Below are 23,952 nucleotides of genomic sequence, written 5' to 3' on the forward strand. Positions count from 1 at the left end.
GGAGAGCGTGTTTGTGAGTGTGGTAGCAATTGCTTTTCAAAGTGTTTTTCATTCCAAAACATATTAAAATAATGTTTTTTATTTTTTAAAAATTATTTTTGACATCAGCATATCAAAATGATCTGAAAACACCAAAAATATATTAATTTAAAAAAATTTAAATTTGTTTAAAAACGCTTCCGAAACTTAATGCCAAACAATGTCCCAGCCCCATTGTTAGACCTCAACATTTTTAGTTTGTTTCTTATTTCTAGCTCAACTATTGTCTTAAACTTCACAAACTCAACAAATACATCAACCTTGAATTTTAAAAAATAAACCTTACAATACTTGCTCTAATTATCAATAAATAGTAAAAAATAATTTTAACCATTCAAAGATTCATTTTGCATAGGACCACACACATGTATGTACACTAACGGGAGTGTTAGTGAAGCTCTAAAGCTTTTATCAGGAAAAACACTTCTAATCTACTTTTCTAAGTGACAGGTCTCACAAATGTCATTTATTCTTATATTTTTAGCATACCAAAGGCCATCTGCAAATCAACTATCTTTTTCAAGGTTCCATAATTAAAATGCCATAACCTTTTGTGCTATAGAACATTATCATTTTCAACAATAGTGTTAGCACGCAAACAAACTTATTTCTAATCAACATTAAAACTCTTATCCATAATTTTAATAGTGAGCAATAATAACCCTTTTATTGTCTTTAATGTCGCACACTCCATCATTAAAAAAACAATGAGTAACCAGGTTCAATTAGTTGTCCTATACTGACAAGATTTCCATTAATTTCAGGTACATAAAGTATATTTTTGAGAGATTTTATACCTGATAAAGTTTCTACTTCAACAGTTCCTTTTCCCTCAGCCTTCAAATAGTTTTCATTATCAATTTTGACTCTAGACATTATTTTAATACTGGTGTCTGTGCTGAAAAGCTTGAAGATTCCATTTTCAAACGCCAGTAATCTCTTGTGTTTCAATCATAACTCTTCAAAGATCAAGGTGGGCTCTTCAAATGGTATTTAGAGAAATTAGCTTAATCAAAGAATAAAGGGCATAACAAGAACTTCTAGGTTACTGTCACCCCTTAAATTTATTATAGACAAAATCAAAGATTACAAGATCTTTATCATAAAGAAAAGGAATCATAACAGCCATAATTCCCTTCATCTAAGGGATTACATAACTACATAGGCGTATTCTAAGTTAAACAAATATCTAGCTAAACTCAAGTCTAAAAAACATAACATAAAGAAAATACCATAACATATAGATAAATATGGCTAAAAACTAGCTGATAACTACCTGTGCCTCCATTTCAACAATTTTCTCCCTCGCTGTTGGCTCCGATCCTAACCCTATGTTTATGAATTTGGAAAATAATCATGTCCATTTAAACTCTGATTCAGATGAAGCTTCATCACATTCTGCTTCAAACATCTACTGGTGGATTGTCACAGACACATCAAGTTAATGAAGAGCAATGTTCCTATTCGATTGATTTGGAATTGAAAGTGCATGAAGAAGACATCGGGAAAGATTTGTTGCACAGAGAATCTGATGATGGCCTTCTTAACTACTTGGATGAGGAAAAATATGATTTGGTTTGTGAGGGTGGTGTTATTTTTACACTTGGCTAAGGATGATCCCAAAGTCTTCGATGTGGTTAAGACTGTTGAAGATGGTAGCTGGACACTATTGAAGATGGTAGCTGGACACTGAATCACAAATCAAATTGGTCTGCTTCATACAAAAAAATAATACAGATTCATAGCTGTACACTGAATGCTAAATTATTTTAGGTTTAAAAAAGCTTTCAATATGACACCAAATCTAAAAAAATTCTTTTCAAAAACACACTAGTGTTTGATGAGCTCCTATCATCATCAGCTCCTTCCTCTTCATGCAGCATTCGTACACCACCCTCTTTATTTGAACAACCGTATCATCTGTAAACACTGAAACACTGAATTTATCACCGTTATCAAACGCAGGATCATTGGACCCAAATTTCCAATAGCTTAGCCATAACAATTCAGATTTTTCAGCTGAAAATTCTATCGGAAAAATCGAGGGGTAAAAAACCCAGACTCTACCCTTGGTATTGTTCCTGATTTCAAGATAAACATGAAGATACGGATTGGATACTGGCGTAGCAGAAAACCATGTGAATGATTAAATCTGGAATTTTTCATTTTTGAAACCCTGGAGGGAAAGAATAGCTTCAATGGAAGAGATGTAATGTAAGATGTGCTTGCAACAATTCTATCACTTTGATGCAACCTGCGTCCCTGATGATGCTCTAAATCTATATTCAAGCTCTCAAGTTGCAGGATGAATGTCGATAATTCAAGATCGATAGCACAGCAATTAGCTGAAGTATTTATATATCATTATCCTACTTTTTCTTTATAACAGCAATCAACTCCCCCAGACCCTTTCAGAGAAATATCTGTACATATGTTATCCGCACTTGCTACCACACATTTAGAAGCACAGATGGAGCAAGAAAGGAAAGTCATTAAGGATCCCCATCTGGCTATGTAAGCCTTAATTATTTAGAAAGCACACATCTTGTAATCCTTACAAAGCCCATGGAGGTGAATTTCTTAGTTTATAATTTTTTGAGTGGCATGATAAGATGAGATGATGAATGAGTAGTCACTAACAGTGGTTTAATCTAAGTGATCATCAACAAAGAAAACAAGACACCAGCTGGAACCAAAGTAAACAGGACATAAGAAAGAGAGAGTACCTGCAAGTTTCCCTTTCCCTTCTCTCTTAAGTTGCTGAATCAGTAATCTAAGCTCCAAACTTTTAAGACAACCCTTCAAGTCTACGTGGCACAATATTATAAATAAAATATTTTATTATATAGGAATGCGAGGTATAGTTACCAAAAGGGACATTAGACACCCGCATAATCCAACTCATCCACTGTCGCTGTGCGCCTGCTCTGGCCGTATCTCTATCCTCTCGCATCCAAAACTAGCATCAACACCACCCACCAATAAGAAAAAGGCACGTGGAGGATCATGACTCTGAATCAGCTACTAGGTCGGCTACCGAGTGGTGTTTCGTTTTGAGCCATTGAGTATTGCTGTGGAGTGGAGGGACATTGAAGCTGCACAATGTTTGGTGTCTTACAAGTGCTTTCCATGATAAAGAAAGGAGGAAGATACAAAACTATTTTCATGATAAGCTTTTCAAGAAAAAAGAAAAAACCATTTCAAAAGCTTTCCAGCTTTTTTCATGTTACGGTTGAAATCTAAAAAAAGCAAACCTCTACCTTGGGTATGCTGACGTCACACAAGTTCTAGACCTCTCTTTGCAAAATACCACCAACCGCTATCTTTGAGGTTAGCATGTAAACCAGAATAATAATTTCTAAAAATACGAGAAGCTATTTCTACTTTGGCCGCGTGTGCATCATCGCTACTGTTGTGGGCATTGATAACTTCATCCTTTGATTGGATAAAATCATCAACCTTTCCTTCCTCTTCATGCAACCATTGTACACCAATCCTCCTTACTTGAATAGCTGCATCATGTGGAAGCACTGAAATACTCACGTCATCACAATTATCAAAGGTAGGATCACCGACCCGTAATGTCGTGTGCAATAGCGAATGGATTTCACGAGCACCACGCGCGTAACCAAAAGGGAAGAAAGAGGCTAGACCACGCAAGGATCGACCACTGGTATTGTTTCTGATTTCAATATAAACATAACTATAGCCACGGTATGCTGACGTCACACAACTTATGAACAGATTAAAGCCACATATCCGGTGGGCAGGAGGTGATGAGGATATTTTGAATGAAAAATTATCTACAAACTCATTCTGAATTGGCCATTTATCCTCTTCCTCCTCCTCATTATAAAACCCCCTTAACTTCTCATCTTCATCAAATGCATATAAGACAGCGTTGAATATGCCATCCATAAATATTATATGTACCACCAAAACAATGTCTACAAAATGAGCAAAAAAAAAGTATTCAAATGTAGATTTCAAAGAAAATAACATGGGCGGCGAGGGAGGACCTGAAACTCGATGGTTGTATTTGAGCACTAACCGTTTCCATTATTCTGAATATGTGAGAGTCTAACTTTTGGATTAATTCTTGCTTTATCCGATCTTGGAACTCGAATAAGTGTTCACAACCATCTAATGGTTTGGATTTGCAAGTCTTTGCAGTGAATAGCAAAAGGACACATCTTGTCACACCCCCCACAAAAATTTATAAATTAAAGAAGGCACGACATCGGCTGGCGATTTTCGTTGTGTTCTAAGGATTTGGTTCTTTTGGAGTCGCCACCTAGTATTTGGTCACTAGGAACCCTAACTGGTCTTTCAGAGATTCTAAGGCAAGGGACTGGTTGCGTAAAGGGAAGGTACTAGCACCCCTAATACGCCCTACCTGAGGTAAGCTGCTTGGTGTTTGGTTTGCTCTATAGTCTATGGTGTTGGTGTTTTCTAAACCCGTCAACTCGTAAATCGCAAGGAAAAGAGAATAAAAAAAAACGAAGAAAATTTCACAATTCTTAAAAAACAATTACTTTTCCCGACTCATAAACCGTGGAGAAAAAAATTTAATTTTTGAAATGTTCTCGATCGCAACTAAAGCTTCTTTCAAACATGTGCGTTGATTTATTACTCCCGATAATATTTTGGATGTTCGTCCTTTTAAGGATTTCTTCATCCAAACATTAGCGGTGAACAATAACCACAACTTCTCCTCCCAAAATAAGATTTTTATAGTTTTTGGAATATTGGCCAATACCCTTTGGAGTTTTACAAACAGGTTGTAAAATCCACAAATGCAAGAAAATGATTTGTGTTTAAGAAATCCATGCGAAAACACATTTTCAAAAAAACTTCCAATATTTTTTTTTATATATAAAAAGAACATTCAAAACATGTTAGTGTATTGGCCGTATGCAACACGCAAGAAAATATTTTTTTTTTTTTGACGAAATCGGGTATTTTTAATACTGAATTTGTATCTCCACAGCATAAAAATACAAACTAATATTAAGTCATTTTTAAAAAGATGTACAAAAAAATCAATAATATTTTTAAGGAATTTTTAGAATTTTTTTGAAAGCAAAAAAAAAAATTTATCTTTGAAAATTTCAGGTGTCTCGACTAAAATCAGATATTTCAAATACTGATTTTATACCTCCATAAAAAAAATACAAAACCCCCTTAAAAAATATATATATATATGAAAGGAAAGTAACAACATTTTTTTTAGATTTTTCAGATTTTTTTATAAATATTTTTTATATATATATAACATATACACATATATATTATAATTTATAATAATATATAATATATTATAGGGCTGGGCCGGCCCAAATGAATGGGCCAGGCTCAGCCTCAAAAAAGAGACGGGCCGATCTCGGCCCGAATGACATTAGGCCGATCTCGGCCCGAGAAACAAACGTGGGCCGATCTCGGCCCGAAAAACTCCTACGGTCTGGGCCAAGACCGGCCCAGACTTGCAAGGCTGGGCCAGCATCGGGCTGGCCCAGCAGACCCAGGCCCAGCGGGGGAAGAATTAATTTTCTTCCCCCGCCTCCTGCATGCAGAATGCATGCAGGAGGCAAACCTGCAGAAGACACAAAAATGGGGGGAAGAAAATGTACCTGGCGTGGAGGAGGTGGTCGCTGGCGGTGGTGTGGCTCGTGCACGGTGGCTCCGTGCGGCGGCGCTGCGGCTGTTTCCAAGTGTTCGGTTCGCTCTCTCTCTCTCTCCTCTCTTTCTCCTCTCTCTCCCGATCCTCTCTCCCCTTTTTTCTCTTCGGTTTTCTTCTATATTTATTGGGGCAGAACGGGTGGGAGACCATGGTTAGTGCGCCTTCAATCACGCAACGGCTGGTCGGCTCTTTCGGCGGTGGTGGGGGCGAGGAGAGAGACGAGGGAGAATTTTCGAAATTTTTGCCTTCGGTTCTGCTAAAACGGGGGAAAGGAAGAAGATGAACAGTGTCGTTCAAAACGACACCGTTCTGGTCTTTTTTTTTTTTTTTTTTTTTTATTTATTTATGAAACGGCGTCGTTTTGGGTAAAACGCGCCGTTTCATTTAAATGGCTAAACTTCAAATCAGTCCCTCAAATTCGGTCCCCGCCCCTCTTGTTGGCCGCCTTTTTCATTTTGGTCCTTGGCCTCTGATTTATGCAATTGAGCCCCTAATTGATCAATAAACTTCCAATTTCTTCAATTAAGCCCCTGAAACAATTCCAAACAGACCCCTCTATCTTTGCGCCTTCTCCAAATTGGTCCCTGGTTTCGGATTTTCTTAATTAAGTCCCTAATTGGCCCTTAAACTTCAATATTTATGCAATTAAGCCCCTGATTTGACTTAATAAATTCCTAAAAATCATAATTTGGCCCCAGAACTTTAATTTCTTCTAATTAAAGCCCAAATTGACTTAAAAATCAATTTTTCTTGCCATCAAATCTTCTATAAATTCAATCAAAAATCCAATTAAGTCCATAAACATTCAAATTTGGGCTTTTCTCCTCAAAATTCAAATTTTCCTTCTCAATAGGGCTTTCATCCTTCAAGAATATACTGTCAAAAAGTCAATCCTTGTATTTTTAAATTCCTTGACCAATTTTCTGACTTTTTTCCGGGCGCTTCTGCCTCCGGTTATTTTTCTAACCCTTTTGGCTATTTATTTTATTTTTCAGGGGGACCCAAAAATGGGTTACAACAGATGCCCCCTCTTTATAATACTTACGGAGCATGGGTTTTGCGCAGTAAGTGTTATAAAGATAAACCCAAAACGGAACTCCCGAAACTGATCTGGTCGAAGCTTGATTGATCTGAAACTTTGTCCTTTATAACAATCCTCCTTAGCCCAAAACTATGATCCAAACTTAGTCATCTCGAGATCCTTATCCAGCGATCCTCTGAATTATTACTTTAGTTTGATCAACATGGAAATCCATCCGAGATCCCATCTGGTGATCTCCTTTAACCTGGAACCCCATCTGGCGATTCCTTTACCCATAATCAATACAAAAAATGTGTGTATGGTCTCATTATGATGGGTGACCTGCCCGATGGAAAAGGGAAAGAGTGGTCTCATTCTTTAGGTGACCTACCCAGAGGGAAGAATGGCCTCATTATTATGGGTGACCTACCCAGGTAAAAAAAAAATGGAGAATGGTCTCATTCTTATGGGTGACCTACCCAGAGAAATATGGTCTCATTGTGATGGGTGACCTGCCCAAGGAAAAAAGAAGAGTGGTCTTATTGTATGGGTGACGAACCCGAGAAAAATGATGGTCTCATTGTATGGGTGACGAACCCAAGAAAAATGATGGTCATTGTATGGGTGACCTGCCCAGGAAAAATGATGGTCTCATTGTATGGGTGACGAACCCAAGAAAAATGATGGTCTCATTGTATGGGTGACCTTCCCAAGAAAAATGATGGTCTCATTGTATGGGTGACCTACCCAGAAAAATGATGGTCTCATTGTATGGGTGACGAACCCAAGAAAAGTGATGGTCTCATTGTATGGGTGACCTACCCGAGAAAAATGATGGTCTCATTGTATGGGTGACGAACCCGAGAAAAATGATGGTCTCATTGTATGGGTGACGAACCCGAGAAAAATGATGGTCTCATTGTATGGGTGACCTACCCGAGAAAAATGATGGTCTCATTGTATGGGTGACCTACCCAGAAAAATGATGGTCTCATTGTATGGGTGACCTTCCCAAGAAAAATGATGGTCTCATTGTATGGGTGACCTACCCGAGAAAAATAATGGTCTCATTGTATGGGTGACCTACCCAGGGGGAAGAATTCTTAGTAAACTCCATGCTTTTTCTAAGAAATGGTTTCAATATGAGGTCCCTTCTGGCGACCTTCCTTGATGAATGTCGAAGTACGAGATCCCTTCTGGCGATCTCAAATAACTTGGAATCCCATCTGGCGATTCCTTTTATTCAAAGCTGAAATATGAGGTCCCTTCTGGCGACCTCCATCGAAATACGAGATCCCTTCTGGCGATCTCCTTTAGCCAAACAACTTGGAATCCTATCTGGCGATTCCTTTTATACCAAAGCTGAAATTTGAGGTCCCTTCTGGCGACCTCCATTGATGAATATCGAAAACGAGACCCCTTCTGGCGATCTCAAACAACTTGGAATCCCATCTGGCGATTCCTTTTATTCAAAGCTGAAATATGAGGCCCCTTCTGGCGACCTTCATCGAAATATGAGATCCCTTCTGGCGATCTCCTTTAGCCAAACAACTTGGAATCCCATCTGGCGATGCCTTTTTACCGAATGCTATCGATGTCGTTCTTCCTGCTGGCAGGGTTTGAAAACCATTATCTTCTCTTCTTGTTGTTCTAGAATCATCTCAATGATTCTTTCTTCGTCCATAATCTTGTTGGAATGCGCTAAGATCTCCTCCTGTAACGATCCAAAAAATATATATGCAATGATTTATGATTAGATGCAATGCATGCATTTATACCTGGTTTTGAAACATAGGTCCCAGCCTCTTCTTCTAGTTCATGAGACTCCCTCTTAACATGAACTTGCTTTTGAAGTCGTATGCTGGATTTATCTCTCGTGTTGCCTATCATATTCTTGGAGAAGAAGTCTTTGACTTTCTTCAAGTAGTCCTTTTCTCAAAATGTATGACTTGTATTTGCCTCTCTGTCATGCTTTTGTCAAATGCTTTAGCTTGGTTTTCGTAAAACTTTTCATAAAACATCTCGTCTTGCCCCCAGTGTAGGGGTGCGATCCTAGTCTAGGTTTTTATATATAGAGAAGAAATTCATTTCGACTCAAAACAAAACCACCAACAAAAAACTCATTAGAGAGTGAAAGGACAATAAATTGTGTTTTTTTTCAAAAATGCACATTGTTTAGGATTGATAAACTCTATTTTTGTCTTGAAAGAAAATTTACAGGTGATGTATCAATTCATTATGTTATCCAGAGGTGAGGCTGTATTTCAAGGGTAGCTTTTCTTAAGTTTCATATTAAACCATTTTATGATACTTTATTTGTAACCACTAAACCTTGTTTAAAAAGTGCATAATCTCATCATTTATTTAAAGAAAAGGTAGGCTTAAAGACAAACACAAAATCTGGCTGACAATATGAGCTCTGAATGCTCACTAGAGAAAATAAAAGCAAAGACAAAAGCAAATGACAAAAACATGCTAAGGCAAATAAAGTTGTTTTACATTTTGAAAACTACGAGAAGCTCCTGGGTCCCACCCGTTCTGAAACTTCTTCTAGTGTGTGGAAAGTCAACCGAGGCAATGCTTCATCTTCCTTCCCCATTTGCGTTTCCTTGTCTTCTCCTTTGATCTCGCCTTCTTCATTATTGACGATTCTTGACCAAGGTTTTTCCAACCCTTTATCCCCTATCACTTTTGTCATGTGGCGATGGATTTGAACTGATATTGGGTGTATCTTCAAATGACACCCATCCTATCTTGATGAGCTTCAACAACTTGTTCTTGAAACCATAGCACGTTTCAAGGCAATGCCCGGGAATACCAGCATGGTACTCGCAAGTCAACTCGGGCTTATACCAGATGGGGAATGGTGGCTGTAGTGGTAATGTAGGGATAGGAGCTATTTGTCCAATGCTCAATAGTTTGGCATATATGTCCTTCAAAGGCATGGGTAATGGCGGTAGTTGTTCTGAAACGTATCTTGGGTTTGGTCTTTGGTGGTTGTTTTGGGTGTTTGACTGGCCATTTGCTCGATTAGGGAAAAAAGGTTTGTTAAAGTTTATGTGGGCCACATGGGAGGTAGGTATTTGTGGGTTATATGAATCCGTTATCTTGTCATTGGACCCACCTTCGAAGTTGTTAACGGGACCCTTCAATTTTCTTCCGAAAAAACCTTTTGTCTCCAATGGCTCAATTATGCGTCCAGCTTTAATCCCTTGCTCTATTCTTTCCGTTATGCGTACAACATCATAGAAATGTTGAGAAGAGCTACCCATTAAATGCTCATAGTAGGGTGCCTTGAATGTATTGGCGAACAAAGCCACCATCTCCGTTTCTATCAAAGGGGGTTGCACATGCATGGCCTCGTCCCTCCATCTTTGCGCATAAGCCCTTACTGATTCTTGGCTTCTCTTTTCCATTGACATAAGGCTCGTTCGATCTGGAGCAATTTCCAAATTGAACTTGTATTGCTTAAGGAAAGCCTCAACTAAATCCTTCCATTTCTTGATCTTGGCATTATCCAGCCTCATGTACCAACTTAGCGCCGACCCCGATAGACTGTCTTGGAAAAAGTAGATCAGTAACTTATCGTCATGAATCACCTCAGCCATCTTATTGCAATAAGATCGAAGGTGAGTGTTTGGGCATTCCAACCCAGTGTACTTTATAAACTCCGGTATCCTGAAATCTTTTGGTACCGTGATGTTTGGTACCAAGCATATTTCAGACGCTCGCATGGGGTTAAACCAGTCATTTCCCTCGACTGCTCTTAACCTTTCTTCCAAGGCTGATATCTTATCATCGTTCATAAATCCGGTGGACCTATTATCGGAAGGCCCATCTGCTGTGACGTGAGCTTGAGGGGGCTGAATGGGAATGGCAGGTGCAAAGTGCTGCTCCATCATTGAATCTGCCCCCAAGTTCTGAGATACCCCCGGGACATGAACTGACTGTGCTCCTATAGGTGGTTGGGTAGACATTCCCTCCCCGTTCTTGGCTCTTAAAAGTTGCTCAAGCAGATTGGTCAATCGAGAAACTTCATTTTTCACAGATTCCAACTCGGTCTGGTAGTGCGACTCTAAGTGAGCTCTTTCTTCGTTTTCCATTCTTGATCTGGATCGGGTTTGGTGGACTCTGGATGTGGGACCTATGTTTCACGATCTGGCGATGCATGCATAGATGAATGAGAAAAAAAATGCATGATTGTGATAAAAATGCTTTATTCATTGGGTATGAATGTATGACTTGCAAAAGATATTATGGAACATACATCCTAAGGATAGGTTCTAGTTCTTCTACGTGAGACATAGGGTAGGTTTACTACTAGGTCTCTAAAAGAGGGTCTCTTGCTGTTCCAGTGATCACCCTCGTAAAGGCGATATGGAGGTCCAGCAGATAGTGGGATGGCACGTGTATCAATCACTATCAGTCTAAACACTCAGCAAAGAGTTGGGGTTTACACAAACTTAAGCCTTGACTCAAGTCATAAGGCAAGCTGCTAGTCCCCCACTTAAACTTAGAGTTACATGTGTGTGTCCTCCAAAACATAATAATAATAATAAAGTGATGCATGACTATGGCATGTATGATAGAATGTAAAGATATATGCTAAAGCTTTTAAACAAAACATCATAAGAAAACAAAAACCAATAACATATAACATAAACAAACAAACAAATCAAGCTTAGTCCTAACATCCCCAGTGGAGTCGCCATTCTGTCACACCCCCCACAAAAATTTATAAATTAAAGAAGGCACGACATCGGCTGGCGATTTTCGTTGTGTTCTAAGGATTTGGTTCTTTTGGAGTCGCCACCTAGTATTTGGTCACTAGGAACCCTAACTGGTCTTTCAGAGATTCTAAGGCAAGGGACTGGTTGCGTAAAGGGAAGGTACTAGCACCCCTAATACGCCCTACCTGAGGTAAGCTGCTTGGTGTTTGGTTTGCTCTATAGTCTATGGTGTTGGTGTTTTCTAAACCCGTCAACTCGTAAATCGCAAGGAAAAGAGAATAAAAAAAACGAAGAAAATTTTCAACAATTCTTAAAAAACAATTACTTTTTCCCGACTCATAAACCGTGGAGAAAAAAATTTAATTTTTGAAATGTTCTCGATCGCAACTAAAGCTTCTTTCAAACATGTGCGTTGATTTATTACTCCCGATAATATTTTGGATGTTCGTCCTTTTAAGGATTTCTTCATCCAAACATTAGCGGTGAACAATAACCACAACTTCTCCTCCCAAAATAAGATTTTTTATAGTTTTTGGAATATTGGCCAATACCCTTTGGAGTTTTACAAACAGGTTGTAAAATCCACAAATGCAAGAAAATGATTTGTGTTTTAAGAAATCCATGCGAAAACACATTTTCAAAAAAAACTTCCAATATTTTTTTATATATAAAAAGAACATTCAAAACATGTTAGTGTATTGGCCGTATGCAACACGCAAGAAAATATTTTTTTTTTTTGACGAAATCGGGTATTTTTAATACTGAATTTGTATCTCCACAGCATAAAAATACAAACTAATATTAAGTCATTTTTAAAAAGATGTACAAAAAAATCAATAATATTTTTAAGGAATTTTTAGAATTTTTTTGAAAGCAAAAAAAAAAATTTATCTTTGAAAATTTTCTGGTGTCTCGACTAAAATCAGATATTTCAAATACTAATTTTATACCTCCATAAAAAAAATACAAAACCCCCTTAAAATATATATATATATATGAAAGGAAAGTAACAACATTTTTTTTAGATTTTTCAGATTTTTTTATAAATATTTTATATATATATATATATATAACATATACACATATATATTATAATTTATAATAATATATAATATATTATAGGGCTGGGCCGGCCCAAATGAATGGGCCAGGCTCAGCCTCAAAAAAGAGACGGGCCGATCTCGGCCCGAATGACATTAGGCCGATCTCGGCCCGAGAAACAAACGTGGGCCGATCTCGGCCCGAAAAACTCCTACGGTCTGGGCCAAGACCGGCCCAGACTTGCAAGGCTGGGCCAGCATCGGGCTGGCCCAGCAGACCCAGGCCCCAGCGGGGGAAGAATTAATTTTCTTCCCCCGCCTCCTGCATGCAGAATGCATGCAGGAGGCAAACCTGCAGAAGACACAAAAATGGGGAAGAAAATGTACCTGGCGTGGAGGAGGGGTCGCTGGCGGTGGTGTGGCTCGTGCACGGTGGCTCCGTGCGGCGGCGCTGCGGCTGTTTCCAAGTGTTCGGTTCGCTCTCTCTCTCTCTCCTCTCTTTCTCCTCTCTCTCCCGATCCTCTCTCCCCTTTTTTCTCTTCGGTTTTCTTCTATATTTATAGGGGCAGAACGGGTGGGAGACCCATGGTTAGTGCGCCTTCAATCACGCAACGGCTGGTCGACTCTTTCGGCGGTGGTGGGGGCGAGGAGAGAGAGACGCGGCGAGAATTTTCGAAATTTTTGCCTTCGGTTCTGCTAAAACGGGGGAAAGGAAGAAGATGAACAGTGTCGTTCAAAACGACACCGTTCTGGTCTTTTTTTTTTTTTTTTTTTTTTTATGAAACGGCGTCGTTTTGGGTAAAACGCGCCGTTTCATTTAAATGGCTAAACTTCAAATCAGTCCCTCAAATTCGGTCCCCGCCCCTCTTTGTTGGCCGCCTTTTTCATTTTGGTCCTTGACCTCTGATTTATGCAATTGAGCCCCTAATTGATCAATAAACTTCCAATTTCTTCAATTAAGCCCCTGAAAACAATTCCAAACAGACCCCTCTATCTTTGCGCCTTCTCCAAATTGGTCCCTGGTTTCGGATTTTCTTAATTAAGTCCCTAATTGGCCCTTAAACTTCAATATTTATGCAATTAAGCCCCTGATTTGACTTAATAAATTCCTAAAAATCATAATTTGGCCCCAGAACTTTAATTTCTTCTAATTAAGCCCAAATTGACTTAAAATCAATTTTTCTTGCCATCAAATCTTCTATAAATTCAATCAAAAATCCAATTAAGTCCATAAACATTCAAATTTGGGCTTTTCTCCTCAAAATTCAAATTTTCCTTCTCAATAGGGCTTTCATCCTTCAAGAATATACTGTCAAAAAGTCAATCTTTGTATTTTTAAATTCCTTGACCAATTTTCTGACTTTTTTCCGGGCGCTTCTGCCTCCGGTTATTTTTCTAACCCTTTTGGCTATTTATTTTATTTTTCAGGGGGACCCAAAAATGGGTTACAACACATCTAACAAACCCAAATGGGATGGAAGCTCTGGGAGTGCCTCAAGCATTTTGCAATTTCTTAAATATACGTATCTGAGTTGACCAAGACCCTTGATGCTTTCTGGAAAAGAACGAATTGTTGTTCCACTTAAATCTAGACTCTCCAAGAAGCGTGGCAGTGAAAACAAGGTAAATCTCAACATTTTCCTCGCTAAAAACCTAGAGGGAAAGAACAGCTTCAATGGAAGAGATGTAAATCATGTAATGTACGATGCACTTGCAACAATTCCATCACTTTGAAGCAAGCTGCGCCCCTGATGATGCTCTAACTCCATATTCAAGATGTAAAGATTTGAGCAACCATCTAAAACCAGCTCTTGAAGTAAATTCAATCTACTCATTTCTTCTGGAAGCTCCATAAGACCTGAACAATTTCTTAGATTTAAGATCAACAGTCTTTGTAAATCACCAATAGAATTGTGAATTTGAACCAAACTGATGCAGTCTTCAAGTATTACCTTTTCAAGGGTTGGGAGACCCGAGAAGTTAGGGGTTCTAATTAGATCACGAGAGTGACGGAGATCAAGAACTTTCAATTTTGGAAGAAACTGTGACAATACATGAATTTAGTTGTTATCAATTGAAAACGAGAGAGATAGCTATAGAGATAGCTATAGAAACTGTGACAATACATGAATTTAGTTTATACATACCAGTTTGCCTTTCCAAGCATCCACTAGACAACTTCTGGATAGATCAAGAACCACAAGCTTCTCCAAGCATACGTGATTTGGTATGGATCTCGAAGACAATCCATGCCAACATAACCATATCAAATTCTTGGGAAAGTGCTCAAAACTTCCATGAAAATTAGTGTAGTTTAGTTGGAGAAATTTTACATCTGTCATCTTTCTAAAAGCATCCGTGCTGAGGATAGGAAACAAACTTGTTTGTAATTTTTCCCTATCAAAAAAATCAGAAAGCCATTGTTGAAAGGAGTTAAGCCTGCGGCGCTTTCGACTTACCATTAAATCAGTACAAACAACTTTTGCATAATTATCTTCCATTAATGCATGCATATCAATAGTAAGGCCACGCAATTTTTCAGCATCCTGCATAATAATATTAAAATTACATGAGAAAGGAAAGTAAATGAAAGAACATGTTAAGGCACCACAAACCATTTAAGTAGACATGTAAAAAAATTGAGCTACTTACAGTAGTTCCTTTCAAAACGGTAAAAGCATCCTCGTGACGCCATATTCTTTGACATTTTGGGGATTCTTGACGAGCAATTTCTCTTCCCATATCTCTTACTAGTTGATGCATCCACTACCTTTTATCATTGTTGATTTCAACAAGACATCTATCGATGAGATTGTCAATCCCAAATCTTGCACCTTTATCGAGCCCATCCAGTATCCTGATTGCATCATCCACATCCATTCCATTGAAGAAACATGCGATATCAAGGAATAAGTTCTTCAGACAATCACCATCAAGAAAGTCGTAACTTATTCGAAGAACCTTTTGAGCTTCAAAATTAGGAATCACTTCCAATTGTTGTAATGTGCTTTCCCATATTTCTCTTCCTTTTCCAGACAATGAGGAGCCAATAACTTGAAGAGCTAATGGAAGTCCATTACAATGATGTACTATTCTCCAAGAGTCTTCTACAAAATCTTTAACTGGGTAAGCTCTTCCAAAGGCATTCCAACTGAAAAGCTCAAGCGATTTTTTGTTATCTAAAGGTTAGACTAGGAATTTGACACACTTGGTATCAATAGCTGAAAACAGACCCTTATTTCTGGTTGTTACAATGATTTTACTTACTCTACAAAGCCAATTTTGCATGCCAATGATGTTATTGAATTGGTCCCTTTTGTCCACATCATCTAGAACAATAAGAGTACTTCTGCAACGTAATGCATCCTTAATCTTCAGAATTCCTTCATCTTCATCATTTATCTCATCAACAGTCTTTTTTAGGATGTCGGAAAGAAGTTGCCTCTGTAGGCAAACTATATGCTTTGATCTAAAGTTTGACAGGAAGCTCTTTCCTTCAAATTTATAAAAGTTCTGGTTAAAAACACTTTTAGCTATGGCTGTCTTTCCAACTCCGCCAATTCCATAGAGTAAAGCCATGTCAGCACCATGGGATCCATCTTGCAACCATGAGTTGATATATTGTACTAGAGGATCTCTTCCAATGAAATGAAGGGGGACATGAAATATTTTTTGATCCAAATGCTTTGAGACATTCTCCACAATAGATTGGACAAATTGTGCCTCGTAACTACATCAAAACATAAAGTACAATTTACGATAATTACTAGTCTCTCTCTAAAGGATAAAAATAGACAACATGTAGCTAAGAAATTAAAGCAGGTTGCATGTCAATGATTGATAGTTAAATTTGTAGGTGCGTTATCACCACCTACTAAAACCAAATCATGTTTGGAAAAAAATAAACAAACAAAAAAAAAAAAAGAAATTATAAGTATTTTTTTTTCTTTTATGTTTTCTTATCGGTCTTCCTTTAAATACTTAACTGAAAGAAATTAAGTGTTCACGACCAGCACTCTAGTCTTATGCTTTGTGTAGTTTCATCAAGATATGCAACTTACCCATCTCTTAAATCCATTCCAGCTAAATCTGCAACTTCCTTCAAAGCAATCCTCCACCCATTCACCCGCTCTATCTCCTCCTTGAAGCGCTTTTCTTGTTCCACAAATGCTGCAGCGAAGCTCCCTGTTTGATTTCTGACTTCAGATGGATTCACATGGTAGAATACCGGCAAAACTATGGAGCCGACAGTCCTCTTGTGTTCCATGATCTTCACAAGTTCATCGAGGCACCATCTCGACCGAGCATAGTCTTTGGAGAACACGATTATCGATATTTTCGATTCTTGTATTGCCTTCTGGAGCTCCAACTCTATATTCTCTCCTCTCCGAATCTCGTCATCATCTCTAAAGTTGTGAAACCCTGCTTGAACCAGGGCCCAGTAGAGGTGATCGGTAAAGTTCTTGCGGGTGTCTTCACCTCTAAAACTCAAGAACACTTGATATTTACAATTAGAAAACCGAGAAGAGTAGGATTCTTGATATTTCTCAGCAGCCATTTCGAGTCTAGCAAAGATAAGACTTTACAAAGATCTGGACAAAAAAAAAGGAATTGCAGGATTAAAGTCGATAGTTCAAGATCGACAGCACACCAATAAGCTGAAGTGTTCATATATTATTATCTTACTTTGTCTGTAAGAAAATTTTCAAGTTATTTCCCAGCAATCAACTCCTCCATGCCCTTTCAGAAAAATATGTGTACATATGATAAATTTCTATGCTGAACCACCAAAATCGGTTGATAAGATCATCAATAATTAGTTTCTAACAGTGAATATATCTAAGTGATTCTCAGTTACAGCAGAGTTACATTCCACAATATAACATAATACTAAAAGAGATAAGAGAGAGAGAGTACCTGTAATCTTCACTTTCCCTTCGCTGATGTTCTCTTGGGTATATGTAGAAAAAAAATTACCAATCAAATTTCACTACGTAGAATCAAAACAAAATTAATAATTAAATTTCATTATGTGTTATTTTTATATAAAAAGATGAAATAAAACAGATAAAATAACATAAAAAAAATAAATCATTACATATATTTTGGTCAAGATATACACATAAAAATACCATATTTAATATATCTTATTATAAATCCAAGATTTTATAAATAAAAATCAATTAATAAAATAATATTATATTACAGAAAAAAAAGAAAGAAAGTGAAAGTCCTGACAAATATTTATAAATAAAAGATCTCATGCTTTCCATGACAAAGAAAGGAGGAAGATACAAAACTATTTTCATGATAAGCTTTTCAAGAAAAAAGAAAAAAATAAAAAACTATTACAAACCTCTACTTAATGAATCCTAAATTAATAATTTCATGTTACGGTTCTAGACCCTTCTTTGCAAAAAACCACCAAGAGAAATCGCCAGACCTGCATTTACCATGGTAACCACAATAATAATTTCTATGAAGATGAGAAGCTATTTCTACTTTGGATACGTGTGCTGCATCATCATCATCATCATCGCTACTGTTGTGGGCATTGATAACTTCATCATTTGATTGGATAAAATCATCATCCTTTCCTTCCTCTTCATGCAACCATCGTACACCAATCGTCTTTATTTGAATAGCTGCATCATTTGGACGCACTGAAATACTCACGTCATCACCATTATCAAATGTAGGATCACCGACTCGTAATTTCGTGTGCAATAGCGAATGGATTTCACGAACACCACGCGCGTAACCGAAAGGGAAGACAGAGGCTAGACGACGCAAGGATCGACCATTGGTATTGTTTCTGATTTCAATATGAACATAACTATAGCCACGATATGCTGACGTCACACAACTTATGAACAGATTAAAGCCATATATCCGGTGCGCAGGAGGTAAGGATATTTTAAATGAAAAGTTATCTACAAACTCATTCTGAATTAGCCATTTATCTCATCCATAAACACATCCGCAATCTGATAATGAGTCTCTACCTGACATCTTTCTTTCAATCACATGTAGCACAACTTGTGCGAGGGACCTACCTTTCAACCCGTTACATGCATGATAAATGTATAAATATGTAATCTATATGACGAACTCGCCTTTCGATGGGTAACATATGGTCGCAACTCTTGTATGATGAAACAAGAATCTTGATTCTTGCACAAACTCTACAATAAAAATTTTCTGAGCGATGGTCATTGTGTCACCCATAAGTCTGGAGTTCAAGATGTTTCAAGAAGGGCTTGCTCGGATGCAAAACAATGTATACGGAGCATACATCCTAAAAGCAGGTTCTAATCTTTTTAAGTGAGACAAAAGGTAGGTTTACTACTTGGTCTCTAAAAAGGGTCTCTCGTTGTCCTAGTGATTACCCTCTTGAAGGCAATATAGGGGCTTGTAGGCAGTGAGATGGCACGTGTCCAACTATTACCAGTCTAAGTACTCAACGAAGAGTCGGGGTTTACACAAACTTAAACCTTGACTAAAAGTCGTAAGGTAAGCTGCAAGTCCCCCTCCTAACCTGAAGCTTGTGTGTGCTTTTAAAAATTACACTATGTGATGCAGGAGGCAATTCTACAAAATGCATGGATAAAACAAAAATAAAATAAGACAAAAAATACAAAAAACATAAACACATCAAAATATACAAAGCTTAGTTCAATAATGTTGAAAACAATACCGTTCCCCAGTGGAGTCGTCATTCTGTCACACGTCGAAAAATCCGCGCGGCATCGGGCTTGACGACTTTTTCATCTTCTCTCTCGTTTGTTTTGCTTTGATTGGTTAGTTGGAGTCGCCACCTAGTATTTCATTGAAGGCTACTAGGAAACCCAGGTGTACTGGTCTCGTTAGAGATTCACGGGTAAGTGATTGGTTGTGGTTAGCGAAGGTATTAGCACCCCTAACGCACCCTACCTGAGGTAAGCTGCTTCGTGGACTTGATGTGTCAAAGAAGTTTTAAAATTCGGTTCATTCATAGAATTTTAGAAAATACAACTTACGTGTAAGTTCATAATTCTTTATCCGGTGAGCAAATCAAAAATATTAAATTTCTTCTTTATTCTTGGAATTGTATCATAAAAAAAAACATTCATAAACAAAATATACACCACACATTCACTTTCAAGCTTCGTGAACTTGATGTAATTTTAAAAATGAAATTTTAGCTCAATTCTAAGGCTTTGATAAATCAGTTATTAGTTCCCAGAATATATGTAGATACATGTTCTACATTTTTATGGAAAATACAACATGATTTTTATCTGTCCTTTAAATATTTGTGCATATAAATTAAATTCATTTTTTTTTATTCAATAACATACATAAAAAAATGCAAACACACACAAACATTTCTTTTTTTTTATTATTATTATTCTTTATCACTTTCTCTTTCTTTTTTTTTTTTTTCTTTTACATCCACATTTACATGAAGTACAAACTACAAAAAAACTCAAAATAACACAAATATTACATTAAACAATTTGAAATTTACAAAACAGTCCCTAAAACTCTAGCAATTGCAGGGAAGGACTTCTGCACCCCAGGAACAGTGGCGGCGCGTCCTCCCACGCGCCACCGCCACTGGCGGCGCGTGGGCTCACCGATGAAGGCTGAAAACCAGTGGATCGGGAACGCCTTCTTCTTCCTTGTCTTCTTCCACCGGCGGTGAGGGTCACCGTCGCCTGCAACAACAAGAAAAAACGCACAAAAAGCAGTCGGTTTTAGTTTTTTTGTTTTCTTTTGTTTTCCACCCTCACTCAAGTGTGGTATCAGAGAAAATATGGGGAGATAAGAAATTCTTGTCTCTTATCAGTGGGAAAAGGGAATGGAGTTGCCACCTAGTATTATGGTCACTAGGAACCCTAACTGGTCTCAGAGATCGGGTACGGAGACGGGTTGCGTAAAGGGAAGGTATTAGCACCCCAAATACGTCCTACCTAAGGTAAGCTGCATTGTTTTATTTGTCTGATCAAAATCTAATGTTTTTGTGTGTTTGCATTTTTTTATGTATGTTATTGAATATAAAAAAATAAATTTAATTTATATGCACAAATATCTAAAGGACAGATAAAAATCATGTTGTATTTTCCATAAAAATATAGAACATGTATCTACATATATTCTGGGAACTAATAACTGATTTATCAAAGCCTTAAAATTGAGCTAAAATTTCATTTTTAAAATTACATCAAGTTCACGAAACTTGAAAGTGAATGTGTGGTGTATATTTTGTTTATGAATGTTTTTTTTATGATAAAATTGCAAGAATAAAGAAGAATTTAATATTCTGATTTGCTCACGGATAAAGAATTATGAACTTACACGTAAGTTGTATTTTCTAAAATTCGATGAATGAACCAAATTTTAAAACTTCTTTAACACATCAAGTCCACGAAGCAACTTACCTCAGGTAGGGTGCGTTAGGGGTACTAATACCTTCCCTAACCACAACCAGTCCCTTACCCGTGAATCTCTGACGAGACCAGTATACCCGGGTTTCCTAGTAGCCTTCAAAGAAATACTAGGTGGCGACTCCAACGAACCAATCAAAGCAAAACAAACGAGAGAGAAGATGAAAAAGTTGCCAAGCCCGATGCCGCGCGGATTTTCCGACGTGCGACAGAATGGCGACTCCATTGGGAAACGATATTGTTTTCAGCATTATTGGACTAAGCTTTGTATATTTGATGTGTTTATGTTTTTGCATTTTTGTCTTATTAGATTTTTGTTTTATCCATGCATTTTGTAGAATTGCCTCATGCATCACATAGTGTAATTTTTAAAAGCACACACAAGCTTCAGGTTAGGAGGGGACTAGCAGCTTACCTTACGACTTTTAGTCAAGGTTTAAGTTTGTGTAAACCCCGACTCTTCGTTGAGTGCTTAGACTGGTAATAGTTGGACACGTGCCATCTCACTGCCTACAAGCCCCTATATTGCCTTCAAGAGTGTAATCACTGGGACAACATGCGACACACTTTCCCATATTTCTCTTCCTTTTCCGGACAATGAGGAGCCAATAACTCGAAGAGCTAATGGAAGTCCATTACAGTGACGTACTATTCTCCAAGAGTCTTCTACAAAACCATCAACAGGGTCAGCTTGTCCAAAGGCATTCCAACTGAAAAGCTTAAAAGATTTTTCAATATCTAGCGGTTCGACTTTGCACCAGACCCACTCAATATCATTAGCTGAAAACAGACCCTTATTTCTGGTTGTTACAATTATTTTACTTCCTTTACGAAGCCAATTTTGCATGCCAATGATTTTATTGAATTGGTCACTTTTGTCCACATCATCTAGAACAATAAGAGTTCTTCTGCAACATAAGACATCCTTAATCTTCAGAATTCCTTCATCTTCATCATTTATCTCATCAACAGTCTTTTTTAGGATGTCGGAAAGAAGTTGCCTCTGTAGGCAAACTATATGCTTTGATCTGAAATTTGACAAGAAGCTCTTTCCTTCAAATTTATAAAAGTTCTGGTTAAAAACACACTCTTAGCTATGGTGTCTTTCCAAACTCCACCAATTCCATAGAGTAAAGCAATGGCAGCACCATGGGATCCATCTTGCAACCATGAGTTGATATCTTGTACTAGAGCATCTCTTCCAATGAAATGAAGGGGGACATGAAATATTTTTGGATCCAAATGCTTTGAGACATTCTCCACAATAGATTGGACAAATTGTGCCTCGTAACTACATCAAAACGTAAAGTACAATGTACGATAATTGCTAGTCTCTCTATAAAGGATAAAAATAGACAACATTTAGCTATGAAATTAAAGCAGGTTGCATGTCAATGATTGATAGTTAAATTTGTAGGTGCGTTATCACCACCTACTAAAACCAAATCATGTTTGGGAAAAAAAAAAAAACAAACAAAAGAAGAAGAAATTATAAGTATTTTATTTATTTTTTCTTTTATGTTTTCTTATACATCTTCCTTTAAATACTTAACCGAAAGAAATTAAGAATTCACGACCAGCATTCTAGTCTTATGCTATGTGTAGTTTCATCAAGAGATACAACTTACCCATCTCCTAAAACCATTCCAGCTAAATCTGCAACTTCCTTCAAAGCAATCCTCCACCCGTTCACCCGCTCCATCTCCTCCTTGAAGCGCTTTTCTTGTTCCACAAATGTTGCAGCGAAGCTCCCTGTTTGATTTCTGACTTCAGATGGAAGCACATCATAGATAACTGGGAAAACTATGGAGCCTGTAGTCTTCCTACGTTCCATGATCATTACGAGTTCATCGAGGCACCATCTCGACGAAGCATAGTTTTTGGAGAACACGATTATCGATATTTTTTATTCTTGTATTGCCTTCTGGAGCTCGAAATCTATATTCTCTCCTCTCCGAATTTCATCATCATCTCTAAATGTGTGAATCCCTGCATCAACCAGGGCCTTGTAGAGGTGATCCGTAAAGTTCTTGCGGGTGTCTTCACCTCTAAAACTCAAGAACACTTGATATTTACAATTAGAAAACCGAGAAGAGTAGGATTCTTGATATTTCCCAGCAGCCATTTAGAGTCTAGCAAAGATAAGACTTTTCAAAGATCTGAACAGGAAAAAAAAAAAAAAGTTGCAGGATTGATGTCGATAGTTCAAGATCGACACAGCACACCAATAAGCTGAAGTATTCATATAATATTATCTTACTTTTTCTGTAAAACAATTTTCAAGTTAATTCCCTGCAATCAACTCCTCCATGCCCTTTCATAAAAATATCTGTACATATGATAAATCTCTATGCTGATCCAACGAAATCGGTTGACGAGATCATTCCACAATATAACATGATACTAATAGAGATAATTAGATCAATAATTAGTTCCTAACATCGAAGTGATTCTCAGTTACAGCAGAGTTATATTCCGCAATATAACATAATACTAAAAGAGATAAGAGAGAGAAAGTACCTGCAATCTTCACTTTCCCTTCGCTGATGTTCTCTTATCAGTTCATCAATTTTCTGCTTTTAAATCAACCTACAAGTCCACTCTCTCTATGGTATGGAACGTTTCCGCGTGAGGAATTTTCCATGGCTAATTAATGGCGGAAGCAGAAAGTCGGAATGTCTAGGCTTGACCAGTTATGCATGCAAAATTTCGGTGCCAGGAATTGATGGTGAAGTAAGAATCAAGTTTGAAAAATCTAATTAAGAGGGGAAGTTTATATCTGTTTGCCATTAATTTCTCCTAGTTTTCCATTACATCTAATTGCCTTTTTCTAAAACATCTCCTGTATATTCCAATCAGTTTCTCTGACCTCACATGCTTTTATAATTTTTTTTTCATAAAACATCGTTAGTAGACCAAACAACAAGCAGTTGTAAGTGGTAAATTAATAAAAAACAATATTGTCTTCGGTTTAGACCAAAACGTATTGTATCAAATGCCTTTCAAGTAGTTG

The 23,952-nt window shown here is 37.5% G+C and overlaps 2 pseudogenes; both read right to left on the reverse strand.

The window, feature by feature from the left end:
- Nucleotides 1–1,067: 1,067 nt before the first annotated feature.
- On the reverse strand, nucleotides 1,068–17,219 carry LOC118045707 (disease resistance protein RUN1-like; annotated as a pseudogene).
- A 682-nt stretch (nucleotides 17,220–17,901) lies between these two features.
- LOC140956160 (disease resistance protein RUN1-like) lies at nucleotides 17,902–22,773 on the reverse strand (annotated as a pseudogene).
- Nucleotides 22,774–23,952: the final 1,179 nt, after the last annotated feature.

The sequence above is a fragment of the Populus alba genome, chromosome 11 (assembly GCF_005239225.2).
Source record: "Populus alba chromosome 11, ASM523922v2, whole genome shotgun sequence".
NCBI classification, from domain to species: domain Eukaryota; kingdom Viridiplantae; phylum Streptophyta; class Magnoliopsida; order Malpighiales; family Salicaceae; genus Populus; species Populus alba.